The sequence below is a fragment of the Cloeon dipterum genome, chromosome 1, assembly GCF_949628265.1.
Source record: "Cloeon dipterum chromosome 1, ieCloDipt1.1, whole genome shotgun sequence".
NCBI lineage: Eukaryota > Metazoa > Arthropoda > Insecta > Ephemeroptera > Baetidae > Cloeon > Cloeon dipterum.
This window is the reverse complement of record NC_088786.1, coordinates 42981420-42987549: the sequence shown is the minus strand read 5'-3', so window position 1 is coordinate 42987549 and position 6130 is coordinate 42981420. Positions and strand designations below refer to the sequence as shown.

The window sequence follows — 6130 nt, the reverse complement described above, 5'->3', positions numbered from 1 at the left end:
CGGACCTTGCTCGCATCCATCCAAGTCGTCGACTCGTTGCTGCTGCTGCTGCTGCTGCTGCGAGTGCAAAAAGCTCTGCGCTCTCTCAGGTAAGCAAAAAGCCCGAATACGGCGGCGGCGGCGGCGGAGGCGCCGGGGCCGCGGCTGTTGCGCAAGGCCAAGGTTCCGATTCATCTCTCTCGCTCTCGCGCGCGCGATTCACAACAACACACTCACACACTTTTATTCATTTCCATTCACTGCCGCTCCGCGATTCTTCGTCTCGCCTTGCAAAATCAGTCGCGGCGCGCCTCCGCATCCACCGCGTGCACATCTGCACGCCCGCCACTCTCTCGCAATATTTTGAATCGCCTCTCGCTCTCCTCCCTGGCTGGCTAGCTGGCTGGCCGGCGTTTAGTTTCAAAATTTGTACACTTTTCTCAACTCAATTCAGACTCAATTCTTTAAAACGTTCATTTAAATTAAAAAATAAAATTTGCAAACTTTAAAAGAGTTAAATTTCGAATTTGAAATAATTTAGCTGGTAAGTCAATATTCCCAATGCGATTCATCTAAATCGTGTTTAATATTCTCTTGCACTCTTTTTGCGCAAAAACGTTACTAAATCAAATTTATAAATATTTAATTTAAAAAATTCTCGCAGATTTAAATATTTAAATTTGTTTGGCTCGTTTTAAATTTAACTAGCCAATGAAGCTGTTCAATAGGAATTATTTTTTTCAAATAAAATATGTTCCCTTTTTTGTAAATTGAACCCTGATTAAATTATCGAACACTGAAAGATTCATTAATTCACTTTTGTGGGAAATTCTATGCTCAAAACTCAAATAATGTTCAAAATTAAAATTTTAAAACGTTCTATTAAAAAAAAATCGCAAATTTGCTGGTAGGTAAATCTTTAATAATCCAAAATTGCCATATATTGTGCTTGTTTCGACATTATTGAAGAGGAAAGAGAAAAAGTTGATGGTCTGCGCGGAAAAGATTAATTTGGTAAATTAAATTCATCGGCGATCGATTTCATTTTGGTGTCGCGTCGTCTCGTGCAGGTTGCGGCGGTGAATAAATTTCCCGTGTCGAGCGGAGGTTGAGAGAAAATTAGAAATAAATCACCCTGAAAGGTGGCGAGAAGGTATACACACAGAGGAGGCGAGAGCGAGCTTCTTTTGTGCTTTCGTCATGCGAGCTGGCGGCGGCAAATTAAAAATTAAACAGCCTCTCTCTCTCGGGCTGTTTGATCAGTGGACAATGGCCTGTGAGCCGAATCACTCGACCTTCACACCTTCCTTATTTACCCTGGCAGCCTCCTCGCCGCCTCTGCGCCTTCGCGGCACCAACAGACACCGACTGTTGCAAGTTTTTAAATTAAATTAAAATTGTTTGCATTAATTTCGTTGATTTTAGAAAATTAAAATAAATTTTAGCGTGTGTATTTTGTGAATTTGCCGAAATTTGAATTTTCCGGGTGCCAATAACGGACAGGAGATGCGTGGACGGCGAGTTATGTTGGTTGGTGTTGGTGTGACGAGTAACTAGTTTCGCGGTGCATTAGGTGTCGTCGGCGGGTTCAAGGTCCTGCGGCCGCCGAGTGGCCGCGGGCCTGATAGTCACGCTATAATTCTGATCTATGTTGACACATTCATGCGCTCGCTCGCTGGCTCGCTGGCTGCGGCTCGAGCGGCTTAATTAAATTTACATTATTTACGCTGCTACCTGAACAGAAAGAGAAGCAAATTGCCCCGCGCGCGCACATCAAAAACAAACTGCGCTTTTTGCCGCGACGTAATTACGCGCACTTTGTCGCGCCACCGAATTTGAGACTTACCTCAAATGGACGAGCGAGCGAGCGAAAAAAAACGAAATGAATCGACGGGAGGTGCGCAGTCGGTGTCATTACCCTGCTAATTCAGTCAATCAGCCGGCGCAAATGCAGGCAAAAAGCGCGATGTCCCATCGCATCGCAGCCCGTCCCGGCCCGGCCCGTCCCGACCGCGCAAATGACACCGCCAACTCGTTAATTCAAAAGATGAGCGCGAGACAGGTAATTAATTGTCGACTCGTTGAAAAATATGAATCGCATAGCCACCGGATTTAGCAATAACGACAGAATCATAGAATAATTTTGCAACGCTGCCGGGACAAAAAAAAATTAAAATTCACTCCTGTAAGTAAATATTTGAATTGATTAATTTGCACACGACACGTTTCTTTGTTTAATCAGCAGGTGTTTGTCCCAATTGAAGAGACGAATAATTGCACACAAATGAAAGAGAGTACGAAATAATGCGACACAAAATCGCGAGCCTCTATTTCAAGAGAGCAAATTTTAGATTCTGCTCAGGGGAAAAATTTCCAATTGCCTTAACAAAGGCTGTGCGTTAAGTAAAAACAATTTGTTAAAATAAAAAATATTTCCTCTTTCTCCCATTTATTTTTATTTAATTGGTTCTGGTTATAAAATTAAATTAAAACATGCAAAGCGTGATTATTTCAAACAAACGAATTCAATAAAAAAAAATGCAGTTGCTCAACTGGTATTGAATTAATTGAACACAAAATGAACTTTGGGACTGCGCAAAAAATTGGGCAAAATATGGAGACAAAAGCGGAGCAGAGACAAGTAATTTCCCGGCTGATGCACGTTAAAAAAGGCTGCCAGATAGGAGCTAAATAAAACTAAAATCCTAATTTTGGCAATAATTAAATTAAAACTTTTTATTTTCTTCATGCTCTCTATGGCGTTTTCACACATACACAATTTCATAATTCATCAACTATTTATTTATAATTTTTTCCTATAATGTGTAATAATTATTGCTAATTGAAGTCAAAAAAGCGTCACGCCAAGTGCGAAGTGAAAGATTTGGAGAATTATGCATTTTTGTGCATGTGGCCAGACTGGCCAGTCGTGACGTCATTGCTCGTTGTCTCCTGCTGCAAAATTGGCTCATTTCCGTCTCTTTCCGTCTGCGGCCTTGGAAATTCTTATCATTCCTCTCGTCCAGGGAATTCGAACCGACCAATCAGCGTCGTTGTTTTTCCAGTGCTGGCCGAGCGACGATGAAAAAACGGGAATTCGTTAGTGATCGCGTAATCAACGCCTGATTTTCATTGAAAAATGTGTCCTCGCGCCTCGCGTGGATTTAAAGATCCGTGAGTTTTCGGGAATGGGTCGCGACTCGCGAGCAGAGAAACGCGGTTTTTAAACAGTCGACGTAATAAGACTCGAGATGTCTTGTGCTGATCCGGCGGAAGCAGGCGTACATTTGGCCATCCCTTTGCTAGTAAGGGGTGAGAGGGTTGACATGGCCACTAGAATCCGTCGTGCCGAAAGGTCAGGGGCCATGGCGTTGCCCAAAAGCCTCTTCGTCTGCGCATCGATTCAGCTCTCGAAAACAGTGAGTACATATGTTTAGTTTTAGTTGACAGAATTGTGTCTTTGGCTATAAATTAAGCAACACCGACTGGTCAGCGAGGCTTAAATAATACTCGGCGTCAATTCACCCTCGGTTTTCTGGTAAATTTTTACATTTGCGCGGCCTGCGGGTGGTCCAAAACACGTGCACAGTAAAAATGACATAATTTCGTAACGTTGAGCCCTTGCACTTGCAGTGCCATGGTTGACAAACAGAACATTGTCTGCATTGAAAAATATTAATTTTTGTGAAACGATTTTCTACGTTTAAGGGATCGTTTTTTTAAATTTGTTAACTGTTTCAGCCAACAAAAAGCATTTTTTAATAGGCATTCAATGACGGAAATTTAATACGAGTCATTCGTCGATAGGAAAAAATTCTAAATTGTTGTGAACCCTGCTGTTTCCAAGACTCGTAAATACATTTAATTGTTATATAATCGCAGTATTAAAACAGGTCTTCACTATAGAAACTGAAAAACTCTAGTTTTTCAGGCTGATTTTCTGTATGCCGCACTCGATAATTATTTGAATTATTGTTGATATATGATGCAAACGAAGGCAGATGGCATTAATTGTTTTTTTTAACTTGAAAAATAATTCATTTTTATTTGATTTCGAAACTGCTCCAAAAAATGAAATGCCTGATTCAAAGGTCCGAAAAAATTTTATTTTCTTTTCTGACTGTAATTGATTATTTGAATTTTTACATTATTGTTTTTGTTTCACAGTGAATTTAATTGCATTGATTTTATCTTGTGTCACCAAACAACGCAACTGTGTGTCAGAAATATGAACAATTTTGCCAACCTCTAACTCATTTTTTCTCTCTCCATCTTTGCGAAAGTTGCAAAATTTCGCAATTTCGCAACATTTCGACGAGAGGAAGTAATTGTACATATGTTGGCGCAAACACGTGTCGCGGTGGGCCGTCGGTTGGCTGCGCGTTGTGCGAATTCGAGTCGCGTTTTCTTTTGAGCAAAGCAAGTGTGTGTGTGTGTGTGTGTGTGAGCGCAGAAAAGAGGAAAGAATCGCGGCGGAGAATAAGAGAGAGAGAGAGCGCGGGGCGGTGTTGTTTGTTGTCGGCGGCGAGAACAAAGCAAAGCGCGCGCTCTGGGTCCAGACTGGACGACATTGATGGAAGTCTGTCATCGCGGAACCGGTTCCAATCCGTCCGTTCGTCCGACCGACCGACCGACCGACCGTCCGTCCGCCTGCCTTTTAATTCCCAAAATTGTCAGCGCTTTCTGTGCGGCTACATTTTTGCAGCCACCGCGCAGCAACAGCAACAGCGGCAACGAGAGCAAATAAAAGAAGAGATTCGATTGAGAGCAGAGCAGAGCTTCGATTATGTCATCGCGCGCTTATCGCCCGTCCGCTCGAAAGCGAAAACAGTAAAGAGCCTTTCTTTCTTTGATTTGGTTCGCCTAATTGATTGCATCCCGCGCTCCACAGACCACCGACCACCGACCGACCCACCGACCGAGCGCCTTTCAATGGTTTCATCATCGCAACAACTCGCAACTCGACCAAATTTATTATTCCGCTCATTGTCAGATGCAAACACAATTTCAAACTGCCCTGCCACACATTTGAATGTAAGCCACCCTTTGAAATCAACCAGGGTGCTCAGGAAACGTCCTGAATCTTTTGCCCGGACCCGAAAGATGATCCGTAGTGTCGAACTGCAAAATGTTGTTCTGAAGGCTCTCGACTCGAATGGTGTGCAAATGGAACCAATTCAGAGCCCGCCAGGTCTCGTTTAAGTGGCTATTAATGCGAATTCAATTATTCGATCGCTCGACGGCTACCCTGACGCCAGGGTTTGATTTCTCAGCTGTTTTGATTGTCTTATTTGTTCTCAGGGCTGACCTAAAGTATGAACCGTCGGTCAGAATCAGCTGCAATTTTTGATTTTATTCCTGAATATTTAACCGGTTTTATACCTTCGACACTTCATGTCTCAAAAACTGCAGGTTTCCATCGCAACAATTTTCTTGGGGCAACTTACTGTCCCTAAAACAAATACAAGCAGCTCTTCATTGGAGAAACCCATTTTGAGAAAAAAAAACTATAGTAAAATACTCAAAATTTGCAAATATAAAAAAGTTGTTTGTGGTTGTAGACTCAAGGTATTCCTAATTTTCCAAACTCCAGCGTGCCCGTTTTTTCACCTTGCTGTTCAGGAGAAGGTACTGAAAATTGTAATAAGACTCCTTTGTGATCGCTGTGACGCCGAGAACCTATTAAAGAAATCAAAATGAGAAAGGACGCGACTTTAAAAATTCCAGACCGTGTCAACCTCTCTTGGAAACACCCACTTGCTAAAAATATTTTTTTAGAATAAAATATTTATTTTTTCAGAATAATTTTAAGTGGACCAAATTTCTTTATTAAAAAATTTCCATTATTTCATTGCAATTTATTTTTTTCTTAATTTTTTAACAGACGGGACAGTTGATTAGATGTAGTTTTAAATCTATTTGAGTGAGCATTGGGTCGTTTTACTTATTTTAAACAGTGGACGAAAGGGAATCCTCCAGTTCCAGTTCTTTGGGGAAAGTCAAGACGCGGGTCTGAATTTTTTGTTCTTCTGACCGACGTTTTGAACCCGAAACAGGCTTTTTCATGTATTGCAATGCGCCGGAATTTCTCCAAAACAAAAATTAACACGTGCCTTAATGAGACTAGATGTAAATAAGAGGATTTTGATAA

The 6130-nt window shown here is 41.6% G+C and overlaps 1 protein-coding gene across 1 annotated transcript in view; it reads left to right on the top strand.

The window, feature by feature from the left end:
- The window catches only part of LOC135944253 (zinc finger protein rotund-like), a 105920-nt gene continuing 99790 nt past the window's right edge, over positions 1 to 6130 (top strand). Inside the window, exon 1 of the mRNA XM_065491091.1 lies at positions 1 to 89. The gene's annotated coding sequence lies outside the window, so the exon portion shown is untranslated. The remainder of the gene's footprint in view (positions 90 to 6130) is intronic.